Source organism: Triticum aestivum, chromosome 4B (assembly GCF_018294505.1).
Source record: "Triticum aestivum cultivar Chinese Spring chromosome 4B, IWGSC CS RefSeq v2.1, whole genome shotgun sequence".
NCBI classification, from domain to species: domain Eukaryota; kingdom Viridiplantae; phylum Streptophyta; class Magnoliopsida; order Poales; family Poaceae; genus Triticum; species Triticum aestivum.
Window position 1 is genome coordinate 32,631,560 of NC_057804.1, and position 14,616 is coordinate 32,646,175.

The window sequence follows — 14,616 nt, forward strand, 5'->3', positions numbered from 1 at the left end:
CTACCCTAGCCTAATCCTGTTAAACCCCAGCTCCACCCTAGCCTCCTAGCATGCCCTGGCATTTTGCCGAACACCTGGTGCGCGTGCTCTGGGCGCGCCTAGAGCGCATGTTTTGCACGCGCGCGCACCGAGCCGCCGCGTCTCACTGCCGCCTCCCCCGTGCTCGTTCTGGCCACTACCCTCTCGCAGCCAGCACGGCCACCTCCTCCCTCGCCGCAGAGCCGGACCTGGAGCTCCACAGCGCCGCCGTCAGGTCAGCCCCGGCAGCTAGCGGCCAGCCACAGTGGGTTCCTACCACGGTCGGCGCTGCCCGAGCCACAGCCACGCGCCAGCTGCCCTCTGGAGCAGTTCAAGCTTACCCTCACGCTCGTCGACAAGCATTCGTCGTCACCACGTCACTCTGCCGCATCAGAAGCGGTCAGTCGGCGATCTTATCCCCAGCAGTGGCGAAGCCGACCTCGTTGTGCTATAAAAGGAGACCCCCGGGCTCGTTCGAGCACTCAGGCGACCTCAGGCCATCCCCATAGCACCCCCACAGCCAGTAATCGTCGGGGGAAAGCCGTCTTCCCCGACTCCGGCCGGTTCGGCCGCCGCCACGTCCCAGTGCCATGTGTCGCAACGAGGCCCTCTCCCAGCCATCCAACACCACCACCCGCCTCCCCTTCGTCTTGCGGAGCCGCCCAAACCCCCTGCTGCGATGGAGAGCCACCGTAGCCCAAACACCCTCGCTCCCGACGCCACCGGCCGCCGCGAAGCTCGTCGCCGGCGACTCCCTCCGTCCCCACCTGCCTAGCGACCACCGAGAGGACCGCTCTAATCTGGCGGATCCATCCCCGCCCTCGGAGCCCCGCGAGAAGCAGCCAATCGCCGGTGGCGATCGCCGGAGTCCCGCCTCTGCTCGGGCAGAGGAAGAGGAGGGAAAGGCGACTGGTCAAACCTGACCAGTGGGCCCCCTGGACCCACTGTGAGTGACCCACGCGCCAGTCCATGCTGGATAAGTGGATACGTAAAACCAGAGTACGCTTTCGACGTGTTCAAGTTTCGAAACGTTTTTCTTTTTTTCTGTTTTATTTTAAAAAAACAGAAATTGACCAAAACTTTGACTGGCTATAACTTTTTAAATATAACTCCAAATGAATTAACTCTTTTTCCTACCTCTCTCAAATATTGTCTAGTTTATTTTCAGATTTATTTGAAAAATGTTCAGACAACTTTTTTGCACTGTTTTGGAAACTATGTTTTAATTCAATATTTTCAAAAATAGGATTTTTGGAGAAGAAGAAAAACTTTCAAAAGTTTTAGGATGCACCCTGCCTCCACACAACTAGAAGGCAAGCATTCTGAACCCTGGCATAATATTGTGTGTGTTATTTGACACGTTTACAACACCACCTCGACACGGAGTATCCGTTATTTTTATGTGATGATATGTCCCTACTCATGAGTGCATATTGATGATTTCATGCTATTGGATCTTGATATGTTTGTGATAGTAGTCACCATCATATTCCTGTCATGCATGCCGAAAGGAATCCAGGAAAGCCTCTGTCTTGGGTAGACACGGGCTTGTCCCTAATCCTCCGTCGAGACGGTTGTGTCCGGTACGGCATGATGGGGTATGTTGAGCAGTGGCTATGTCTGTTGGTTGAAGTATAAATTGTCATGCTAATCATGCAGGGAATACTTAAACCTCCTGAGTCGACCATAGATCGAGTCTTGTTCCGGTAACCCCCATACTTGTTTCGTACTACCACTTGTCCCTGCTATAAGTAGGGTATGGTTCAGTAGGTTGTCAACCCCTTTCTAGCACACAGCAAACAGAGGGGCCGGAATGAGGGTTCCATGGCCCTGGATTAAAGCTAGTCATCTGGTCAGGGGGCATGGGTGTTTCGGTTGTAGCCGAGGGGGTAGCTCCCCCAGTTTGCGCGCGGTATAAATTTTGTGATCCCATGCTAATCGAGGTTGTAGCCTCCCCACTTAGAGTTTTGCTTAACTAGTGTCGTGGGTGATTCCAGACACCGGTAAGTCAAGCAGGTGTGTGCAGTCAGGTGTGTTTTCAATTAAAAGACCGTAGACGGAATTAGTCCCGATGGACTAAAGGAATCCGTTACTCGTGGGTAAAGAGTACACCCTCTGCAGAGATTAAATCTATTCGAATAGTCGTGTCCATGGGTAAGGACTACAGTCTGGGATGGGTCAAGTGTCGGTCTTCGGAGGAGAAACTACTAAACCAGAACATGGATCATGACGTGTGACTTATGATGATCATGATTATTATTATTATGAACTAACCCTTTTATATTATTTGGAGTATTGAGTATCCCTGGGACGGTTCTACCTCCTGGATATTCACTGTGATTGTTTTTCTTATAAGCCCTTTATGTGGTGTCGCTCAGACGCCCGACTGTGGCATGCTATTATTTATTTACTTTATAAGCCCTTTATGTGGTGTCGCTCAGACGCCCGACTGTAGCAATGCTATTATTTATTTACCTTATAAGCCCTTTATGTGGTGTCGCTCAGACACCCGACTGAGGCACGCTCGCTATTTACTATCCTTTCAAGGCGTCGCTTCAGACACCCGATCGGTGCATTTTATTACTACTCTGTTATTACATATTCATGTTGCATATAAATAACCTGCTTGCATGCATCAGGGATTCTATTTTATGACTGACGTTGTGATCATAAAATATTTTAGGGCATGATTTGTTATATTATACCCATGTTCATAATGTTTGCGAGTACATTCAAAGTACTCACTGGCTTGTCCCTGGCTATTGTCTTGGCCAGATTTCTTGCATGGAGAGGAGCGTTGCGATGACAGCCACGGAACCTAAGCAACGGTGATAGCAGCCTCGCGAAGATAGTAGTTAACCTGGTTAGCTGTTCCTGTAGGAAATGGAGTCCCATAGATACTGACGTACCACAAACCGCTTCCGCCATCAACCACTAGCAACCTTATGTTGTACTCATAGGCCAGAATGGTCTTGTGCTACATATTATGTATTTTTGCTTGGAGTTTCTGTATCAAGTTGGTGCCTCATCAGCTAATAGTAATCCTGGGGCTGGTGAGCACAAAGGCCATTTTCTGGGAAATTAATACCCAGAAAACCGGTCGTGACACTAACCTATTAACCGAAGGCCCAGCCCAAATTGTTGTTTTTTTGCCTATTTCAGTGTTTCGTAGAAAAGGAATATCAAACGGAGTCCAAACGGAATGAAACCTTCAGGAGAGTTATTTTTGGAACAAACGCAATCCAGGAGACTTGGAGTGGATGTAAAGAAGCAAACAAGGAAGCCACGAGGGAGGGAAGCGTGCCCTAGGGGGGTGGGTGCGCCCCCACCCTCGTGGGCCCCTCGTGGCTCCCCTAACCAACTTCCTTCGCCTATATATATCTACATACCCCAAAAACATCCAGGAGCACCACGAAACCCTATTTCCACCGCCGTAACCTTCTGTTCCCAGGAGATCCCATCTTGGAGCCTTTTCCAGCGCTTTGCCGGAGGGGGAATCGATCACGGGGGGCTTCTACATCAACGAAAATGTCTCTCTGATGAGTTATGAGTAGTTTACCATAGACCTTCGGGTCCATAGTTATTAGCTAGATGGCTTATTCTCTCTCTTTGAATCTCAATACAATGTTCTCCTCGATCTTCTTGGAGATCTATTTGATGTAACTCTTTTTGCGGTGTGTTTGTCGAGATCCGATGAATTGTGGGTTTATGATCAAGTTTATCTATGAGAAATATTTGAATCTCCTCTGAATTATTTTATGTATGATTGGTTATCTTTGCAAGTCTCTTCGAATTATCAGTTTGGTTTGGCCTACTAGATTGATCTTTCTTGCAATGGGAGAAGTGCTTAGCTTTGGGTTCAATCTTGCGGTGTCCTTTCCCAGTGACAGCAGGGGCAGCAAGGCACGTATTGTATTGTTGCCATCGAGGATAAAAAGATGGGGTTTATATCATATTGCTTGAGTTTATCCATATACATCATGTCATCTTGCCTAATGCGTTACTCTGTTCTTATGAACTTAATACTCTAGATGCATGCTGGATAGCAGTCGATGTGTGGAGTAATAGTAGTAGATGCAGAATCATTTCGATCTACTTGTCGCGGACGTGATGCCTATATACATGATCATGCCTAGATATTCTCAGAACTATGCACTTTTCTATCAATTGCTTGACAGTAATTTGTTCACCCACCATAATACTTATGCTATCTGGAGAGAAGCCACTAGTGAAACCTATGGCCCCCGGGTCTATTTTCCATCATATAAGTTTTCGATCTACTTTATTTTGCAATCTTTACTTTTCAATCTACATCATAAAAATACCAAAAATATTTATATTATCTTATTATCTCTAACAGATCTCACTTTCGCAAGTGGCCGTGAAGGGATTGACAACCCCTTTATCGCGTTGGTTGCGAGGTTCTTGTTTGTTTGTGTAGGTATGAGGAACTTGAAGTGTAGCCTCCTACTGGACTGATACCTTGGTTCTCAAAACTGAGGGAAATACTTACGCTACTTTGCTGCATCACTCTTTCCTCTTCAAGGGAAAAATCAACGCATGCTCAAGAGGTAGCATGGGGTGAGGAGAAGTGGTTCCCTCCCCGGCAACACCCATTGTCGGGGGAGAACCGCCGGCGCTTGTGCTCGCCATCTCTTCCTCCACGTGCAGGGGCTCGTCGATGGATGCCCTTGTGAGGGACACCCCTCTGGGTGGCGTGGTTGATGGAGGCGGTATGTCGAGGGTGGCCCTATGTGGCTCCTCCTGCTGCTGCTCTCCTCCTGTGTACCTGGCAAGGTTAGTACCGAAGATATACACTCCGACGCCTGCCAATTGGATATGAGTAGTAGACTCACGCTGGGGGCTGGGATGGGGGCTGCGCTGAGGGCTGGTCTTCAGGCTGATTATGATCATCCCTAGCGCACGTGAAGTGCGTGTCGGGGGCTCGTCGCCCACCGGGGCCTAGCTCTCTTCACCACCCTCTGGGCCAGTGTCTCCATGTCGCTATGAAGACAAGATCAAGTCAAGACAAGAAAATCTAAATGAAGGATTGGAAAAGGGACGGGGAAGCAAGGTGCTTACTCGTCTTCCCCTTCTGGCCTCCTCTTCCTCTTCGGGATAAAGGACCCGAGGTCAAAATCAGCCACCGGGACGGTGCCCACGGGGGGAGGAGGAGGAGATGGAGTCCTGGGCCGCTTGGTCGAAGAGGAAGCAGCGGCGCGCTTGGTCGAGGAGGAGGCAGCAGCCGCAGCCTTCTTCACCGCCGTAGTTTCCTTTGCCGCTTCTACGCTCGCGCGCCTGTGCATGGGTTGCGGTTGGGCCTCCTGCCATTGCGTGATCTTGCTGGGCTGGACTAGCTCACTGGAGCCAGCCCGCCGCAGGACACGTTTCTTCTTTGGGGCTGACGGCTCGTCCGTGTCAGACCCCTCCTTGGCCGACTCCTCAGCCACCTCCTCAACAAGGGGGACCCTGGCACCGGCGCCGCTGATCTCCCTGGTAGGCCCCGCCCACTCAAGGAACTTCTTCTCCTCTTCATCCCCTTCGGCCTCGTCCTCCACAGTGCCAAGGCTGCCGGCCTCCTCGGCAAGCGTTGCCTCCACTGCCCTGGCGGCAATGTATGCCACCTCTTCATTGGAGGTGGGGCGGATGAGCAGCGGCTCGTTGCAGATGGTCCCCTCTGACAAATTGTCAAAAAATTACCACACCAGCTCTGCTTTTGGCTCGACCCATGTCGGATCAAGGCCGTGCGCGTTGAACACCGGCATCATGGTGATGATGGCGGTTAGGCAAGAGTTTTTGCTTAGCGGGACCATCCCCACCGGCAACTTGAATGGATTTTCGGCCTTACCGGCCTTAGTGGCCTTGCCGGTCCTCTCGGCCTTGCCGGTCTTGTCAATCTTGAGCTAGAAAATCCTCTGGCAGAGATGCGCATGTTGTATCACCATGAAGTTATGATTTAGGCGGGGCGGAGCCGCATGATGTCGGCCGCATTCTTGAAGTCCCAGGCCGGCCTCCCCTTATTGTGCAAGGGGGCAATACGGTGGCGGATGAAATCAGCCCCGACCATCTCAAGCATGAGCCTAGCCGTTGTGAGGCGGTGAATTCTGGTGGTGGCAACTGTGAGCTTCTGGTCATTGGTGTCAAGCTCACCCCAGTGCTTGCCGCAGACTGGCAGCCTCCCGCGGACCTTGCAGAATGACTGTGGGTCCTCCTCTATAATCCAGCACCATCGGCCCCGCCATTCATCCCACCTCTCCTTATGGGGCCCCTCTGGGTACACGTCCTTGCTTAGAGTCCTTGGAATCCAAGCAATGCAGCCAGAGATGGCATAGGCGGGGGACGAAGTAATGGCGGAAGAGCGCCGTGTTGGGATGCACATCGGCAAAGCCCTCGCAGAGGTGGGCAAAGAGGGCCATGCACGCCACGGCATTTGGTGTAAAATCCAGAAGATGGAAGCCGTAGGTGTGCATGATGTCATTGAAGAAATCTGAGAAAGGGGGGCAGAGCCTGCAAGAGAAGTAATCGACGAAGAAAGGGTATTTGCCTGGGCCTGGCTCAGCAAAGGGAGCAGGGAGGACGTGCGTGGCAGGGTGCCCTGATGTCTCACTCCCCCACAGGCACAGGAATTTCTCCTTGAGGGTGAGCGTGTCGACCGTTGAGACGAAGAGGGTGTGCTCCTTCCGCAGCTTCGCCAGCTCGCTCTCCGGCACCCCCTTTCCCTCAGCAGCCTTGGCCGCGCCTTGCCCTTGCTTTTCTTGGGCGCCATGGCGACTAAGGAGAGGTGAAGGATCAAGAGGCAATGGAGGCGCGGCGGCGGTGAGGAGAGGCAAGAACTCTGGTTTGTACTCAAGGAAGAAGAGGGGAACGGCGGTTCCTAGATTGGGAAGGCAGGAAGGGTAAATGAGCGGCGCCCCTGCGGTTTCCTCTTTTATGGGGAAGGCACGGGCCGCCTCTTCACAATTTACGCACGACCCCCACGTCACGCACTCAATGCAAATCATGGGGAAGCGCAACTGACAAGGAGATCGTGGCGATCAATCGCTGCCACGCCTGCCCGCGCACTGCTTTGGGCCTGGCCCAACTACGCTTTGCACTTATGTGTGGCCCAGGCCCGGGGCTCCTGTTGGTGTACAAAAGTATGGGCTCTTCTGTACCCCTTACTTGTGCATGGGCAGTCGTGGCCACACCCGAATCAGGGCTTGACGGGGCAGTAGAAGACAGAAACAAGACTACCAAGATAGTGAACAGAGAGCAGAAGACTAGCATTGTCGCGGGACCCGCGTCCATCCGCTCGTGATGGTTGGTGCTAGTTCCAGCGACTTCGAGGCGACTCGACAGTGTTCTTGGTCGGCAACCCCGCTCATCCTTCAATCCAAATCCACCAAAAACATCAGATTTGAGCTCTCCCCTTTTCAGTCTCGTCCATCGGGTGTGTGATCTGCTCATCCAAGGTTGATTTCGCTCAGAGTTCCTTTGCGGGAGGTGAAGAAATCTAGCCGCAAGATCCACAAAGCGCAGCCTAGGTGAAGCCATCAAAATCCTGAAGAATCTCACACTGATAGCTCTTGGGTGATTCCAGTGTGCGCGCCGGCGGCTATGGCCGACGGCGGCTGGCAGGGCGGCCTAGCTCAGAGCGGAAGGGGAGGCGGCAGTGGTCGAAGGAGTCTTGTGGGCAGTGTTGTCCAAGAGCTGCAGGGCGCAGCAAACATGGGCGACGGTAAGTCTGCTATGGTGGATAGTGTGGAAGGAAAATTGAGAAATCTGAAGCTCTCAGATGCAGAAAAGAGAAGCATCAAAATTGGGAAGAAACAGGCTTGTTCCCCTGAGGTGAGTAAGTTTCAAGCAGTGGGTAAACTCCTGTCTGGAAAACTGGCAAAAGCAGAGTTTTTGGGTAGAGCTTTGAGTGGTGTTTGGTGCCCCTTTTCGAGAGTAGAATGCAAGGGCTTGGGTAAGAATAGATTCTTGTTCCGGTTCCAAGATGATGTGAGCAAGAACAAAGCACTAAGGGGCGTACCGTGGATGTTTAACAAAGACCTACTGGTGATGGAAGATTTTGTGCCAAGTAAAACTATAGATGATTATGATTTTAAGTCGATTCACATATGGGTGAGAGCTTACGGCATACCAATGGGAATGATGAGCTTAGAAACAGGGAAATTGGTGGGAGAGCAAATTGGTGAATGCTTGGATGTTGATTTGGACCATGATGGAAATGCAATGGGACTATACATGCGAATCAAAGTAAGGATGGACATAACTGTCCCTATCATGAGGTTCATTACCATAGAATTAGATGAAGAGCAGGACGAGGAGCATGATCAAATCTCTGCGGAAATGGTGGGAGCTGAAGATATGGAGGGAAAGAAGTTGAAGAAGAAAATTGTCTCCTTTGAGTACGAGTATCTTCCAGATTTTTGTTACAATTGTGGGATTATTGGCCACACGGAAAGGGCCTGTCCATCGAGGACTAGAGGAGAAAGTGATCGTCAGTTTGGTCCTTGGCTGCGTGCAATTATGTATAGTGGAAGTTCCAGTGATGAACGTAGTAGAAGCTCAAGTGATCGGGGGGATTTCTGGACCACACATAGTGCAGGCATTAAGGGCAGCAAACAAGGGAGTGATGCTCCATCATGGAGAAAGAGCCTTCCAGCAGGTATGAAGGAAGACACATCAGGAAAAAGAGGAGAAGAGAAAGAAGTCACCAGCCCCCTAAAGAAAGCTCAAGATGATATGCATGGAGTTGCGAAAGGAAGGGAGTTGGTGTTTGATGAAAACAAGCAACCAGGGAAGAATATGGAGAAAAAATTGGAGCCTAGCCCATGCAAACAGATCATACAACCTACGGACCCTGGTGTGGGGACACAGGAAATGGAAATGCCAAAAGTTAGCACTACTTTGACGAAGATTAACCAAGGAGAAATGGGGAAGGGCCAGAGGAGAGAATATGAACATAACAAAGAAAGAGTTAAGAGAATCAGCTCATGTGGAAGTCAGAAGCTTGGCACTTTTAAGCGACGTGAAAGAAATAAGGAGAAGCAACAAAAAAATCAGTCCCCTGAGGTTGTACCAAAAAAGAGAAACGCAGATATGATGGAACTAGACTTGGAGGCAGACATATTAAAGAGAGCTAGAATGGAAGTTGATGGTGAGGTTGATGTGCAAAGAAAAAAAAGAAGAAAACACAAGATTGAATGCAAAAAACGCTGGGCTGCAGGGACAACCCGGCCAATCAAAATGAAAATAGTAGCTTGGAACTGCCGGGGACTGGGGAATGGCCCGGCAGTTCGGGGGCTTCTGGACCTTCAGAAGCGGGAGGACCCCGACATCCTCTTCTTGTCGGAAACCAAGATGGATGACAGGAGAATGGAGAAATTCAAGTGGATGTTAGGAATGAGTAATATGGTGGTAAGAGCCTGTGAAGGAAAAAGTGGAGGTCTGGCCCTGTTTTGGAAGAAGGAGATAAGGTTGGAGTTGCATAACTACTCGAAGTATCATATTGATGCGAAAATAATAGAAAAGGATGGTTTCAAATGGCGTTTCACAGGCATTTATGGGGAACCATCTAGTGATAGAAGGAAAATAACATGGAGGCTTATGCGCATACTTAAGCAGCAATTGAACCTTCCATGGTTATGCGCAGGCGATTTTAATGAAATATTGTTTAATCACGAGAAAAAAGGAGGACCAGCGAGAGCACAAAGTCAAATGGAGGGATTCAGATTGGCTCTTGTTGATTGTGGCCTTAAGGATTTGGGTTATGTACGGGATAAGTACACCTGGCACAACCAGAGCTGGGAGGCTGGCCGGTACATCAAGGAAAGGCTAGATACAGCGGTGGGCTCGAGAAGCTGGTGTGCAAGGTTCCCACATCATAAAGTGATGAATGTTGACCCGCGCCATTCAGATCATAGGCCAGTGACTATCCATATAAATGGAGTTACTAGGGCACAAACATTCAGAAGAAGGGCACACAACTTCAGATTTGAGGCAAGATGGCTGCATGAGGAAGATTGTGAGGCCATTGTAAAAAATGCATGGGCCACAGCAAAGCTGGGAGGGGAGACTACTATCCAAGGTATGCTGAACAAGGTTGCAGGAGACTTGAAAATCTGGGATGCCAATGTGTTGGAAGATATGCAAAAAAGAATAAATAATCTAAAGAAAGAGTTGGAAGAGGTAAGAAGAGGTGACATTAATCAAGACCATGTATCAAGAGAGCACTTTCTTAAAGAGAAACTGGATTGCCTTGAACACCAACAGGACACTCATTGGAGACAACGGGCCCATGTCAAATGGCTACAAGCCGGGGATAGAAATACGTCTTTCTTTCATGCTTTTGCCTCGGAAAGGAAAAGGAGAAACACCATCCAAAAATTACTAAGAGATGATGGAAGCTGGGCTATAGGGGAAGACTCACTCAAGGAACACATTACAGACTATTTTTCGAACATCTTCTCCTCCAAGATTATGTGGAGCAACATGGAGGAAATTATGCAGGCTGTAGATCTAAAGGTAACAGAGCATATGAACAGTGTATTGTGTGCTGAGTACACAGAAGAAGAGGTTAAATCAGCACTAAACTGCATTGGCGACCTCAGGGCACCGAGTCCCGATGGAATGCCTGCTATCTTTTTCAAAAAGTTTTGGAAAACTATTGGAGAACAAGTGGTCAAGGAAGCACTTCATATTCTAAGAGGGGGAGACATGCCAGAGGGTTGGAATGATACACTCATAGTTCTAATCCCAAAGAACAACAATCCAATGAAGATGAACGATCTCAGACCAATAAGCCTATGTAATGTGGTATACAAGTTGGTCTCGAAGGTAATTACAAATAGGCTTAAAGTAATTCTCCCCAACATTATCTCCCCTAATCAGAGTGCCTTTGTGCCTGGGCGCCTTATATCTGACAATTCATTGCTGGCGTATGAGCTAACACACTTCTTGCAGAAAAAAAGACAGGGCTCAGTGGGTTATGCAGCAATAAAATTAGACATGAGCAAGGCATACGACCGCGTCGAGTGGCCATTTCTAAAGGAGATGATGCATAGGTTGGGCTTTGACGGAGGGTGGATCAACTTGATAATAAAGTGCATCTCCACGGTCAAATACCGAATCAAAGTAAATGGGGTTGTTACTGAAACTATCACACCTCAAAGAGGGCTTCGACAGGGCGACCCACTCTCCCCATACCTGTTTTCACTGTGTGCGGAAGGGCTCTCAGCCATGCTGCATAATGCTGAAATGAGAGGGTTAATTAGTGGAATCAAAATATGCAGAAGAGCTCCTAGTGTAAGTCATCTCCTTTTTGCAGATGATTCATTGCTGCTAATGGAGGCCAATGCAAGCAGTGCTCAAGAAGTTGAACGCATAATTAACATATATGGGAGTTGCTCGGGACAAATAATAAACAAGGACAAGTCATCCATTGTGTTTAGCAAAAATATAAGGCCTTGGCAGAATGAAGAAATGAAGAGCAGTCTAAACATTACGTCGGAAGGCCTCTCCTCAAAATACTTAGGTCTTCCAACATATGTGGGCAAAGCAAAAGCAAAGATATTCGAGTACGTGAAGGAAAGATTATGGAAAAGGATTCAAGGTTGGAAGGAGAAATTACTTTCGAAGGCAGGGAAAGAAATATTAATAAAGCCTGTAGCACAAGCTATTCCTGTTTACACCATGTCGTGCTTTGATCTCACCAAAGGCCTTTGTGAAGAACTGAGCACCATGATTAATAGATATTGGTGGAGTCAGATGGACAAGGAAAATAAAGTGCATTGGGTCAGTTGGAAGAGACTAACTAGGTCAAAAAAAGGTGGAGGCTTGGGGTTTAGAGATTTACACGCATTCAATCTGGCCATGTTAGCAAAGCAAGCATGGAGGCTGCTCCAAAATCCCACCTCATTATGCGCTCAGGTGCTTTCAGCAAGATACTACCCAGACTGTTCAATCCTACAAGCAAGTCCAAGAAGTGGCATCTCTTATGTATGGCGAAGCATTCTAAAAGGCGTTGAACTGCTGAAGAAGGGGATCATATGGAGAGTAGGGAGCGGTAAGGATATTGACATATGGTCTGACCCATGGATCCCGAGAGGCAGCACCAGGAAGGTCATCACCCAAAAGGGTAATAACTTGATAACTAGAGTCAGTGAGCTAATTAACCCAATCACGAACAAGTGGGACGAAGAACTAGTAAAGCAGACGTTCATTCCGGAAGATACAAGAGTTATCCTTCAAGTCCCAGTCCAAGACCATATTGAGGACTTCATGGCATGGCATTATGATAAAAAAAGTATATATCTCAGTTAAATCTGCATACCAAGTTGCAATTGACTGTGCAGCCCGGGAATCTAGCTCAGGTCTAACCTCTACCTCAAGTGCAGCTGAAGGAGAGGACGAATTTGATTGGCGAAAACTATGGTCGATGCCCCTCCCAAACAAGGTGCTACATTTCCTATGGCATCTTGCTACAAATAGCTTACCGCTTCGGACAAAACTAAAATGCAGAGGTATGGAAGTTGACACTCGATGCCCTATGTGTCTTAGATTTGATGAGGATGGGGGGCAATGCTTTATAAAGTGTAAGAAAGTAAAAGAAGTGTGGAGAATGCTTCAACTTGAGCATGTCAGGCTGCAACTAGTTCCCTGTGTTTTGATGCTCTGAATTTCCTAGAAGAAATCTTTAAGCTGCAGGAGGACATTAAGTTAAAAACTGAATTATTACTTTGGTGCTGGTGGCATGAGAGAAATAGTGCAAATAAAGGGAATGTTATAAAATCATTTAGTGAGATTTGATCTTCTATTGACTATCACTTTTTGAATGTCGTGAAGGCACATGAAGGAAGGACGCTAGCCCGACAACAAAAACTCAAATGGTCAAGACCACCTGCTGGAATTCTCAAGATCAACACAGATGCAGCCTTTCATGGTAATTCCAATGATGGAGGATGGGGCATGGTTATTATAAATGATAAGGGTGAAGCTCTAACTACAGGTGCAGGCAAACTAGAATGGGTGGCTGATGCTTTCCAAGCTGAAGCAATGGCTATGTTATATGCTATAAATATTGCTAGCCAAATGGGTTGTGACAAAGTAATGTTAGAGACAGATTCAGTTCAGTTAAGGAAGGCTGTATCTACTGAAGAATATGATTTGTCTGCACTAGGGCCCATTTTTAGAGAGATTAAGTATCAGCTACATGTAGCATTTTCTGATGCGTGTGTTGTAAATTGCCCTTGAGCATGTAATTTGGTGGCACATGGTTTAGCGGCTTTCGGTGCTAGTTTAAACTCTGAAGCGTGTGTCACTTGGCTGGGGCATCTCCCAGAGTTTGTACTAAACTCTGTAGCCAGCGACCTGTCCAGCAATGATATGTAAGAGGAATGCAAGTGTGTTCCATTTCAAAATAAAAGAGAGCAGAAGACTAGCTAGACCTCCCCCGGCAACACCCTTGCCGGGGCGGCCTGCGTAGCCCCGGCAAGCTCCTTCCCGGGGCAGCCCATAGAATACCAGCAAGGCCATCACCCTTGAGGATGAAAGCTCTGACATCATCGACGTCATCAACAACGTCAAAACCAAGGCCGGGGGGGCGCGTGCATAGTGGCATGCAGATCTTTGTGAAGATTAATGGCATGCAGGTCCATATGAAGAACCAGAAGACAAGAGACTTGTCGGGGACAACTGCGAGACCCCCGGCAAGGTCCTGCCGGGGACGACCGCGAGGCCCCCGGCAAGCCTTGCCGGGGACAATTGCGGGTCCACAACCAGGCCCACACCCGACAAGTTTTCGCCACCTCACCACTGTTCTAGCACGACGGCCAGCTTGCCAGCTAGGCAGGCGCCAACAGGGCGGCATGCAGATCTTCGTGGAGGCTCTACCACCGTGCCAGCACAGCAGCTAGCCAGCCAACATGGTGCTGCATGCCGCGTCAGCCTGGACGCGTGTCAGGGCGAGGAGAGCGGCGACGGACGGGACGACTTCTGTTGCCATCCCCGATAAAGTAAGAGGGCACATAGGCAGCGCATTAAATGCATTTTGTCCTACGATGTCAATGATAAGCTTGATCATTGTAGATACTTTACAGCTCCTGTGCGCCAATGTGGCCATTCCTTGGAGATATAAAAGGAAGCCCGAGGAGTACTGAGGGAGGATTCAGACTTTTTGGACTAGGCATGCACCACAGCTAGTACAAAAGCTCAAGAACATAGAATATACACACAAGCAGGACTAGGGTTTTACGCATCATTGCAGCCTGGACCTGGGTAAAAAATCCCTCGCGCTGACCACTAGACCTGCTCTTCGTGCAGCTCTCTCCCCGCCAACCGTAGAAGGGATCCCCATGATCCCATAGGTGTCGTTTTCCCCAACACCCCGGGTCTCTTTTCCAGCATATAAGTTCTTTTTTCCATCATACAAGTTTCCGATATACTATCCTTGCAATCTTTTACTTTCTGATCTATAAACCAAAAATACCAAAAATATTTACTTTATTGTTATCTATCTCTATTAGATCTCACTTTTGCAAGTAACCGTGAAGGGATTGCCAACCCCTTTATTGCGTTGGGTGCAAGTTTGTTTGATTGTTTGTGCAGGTATTC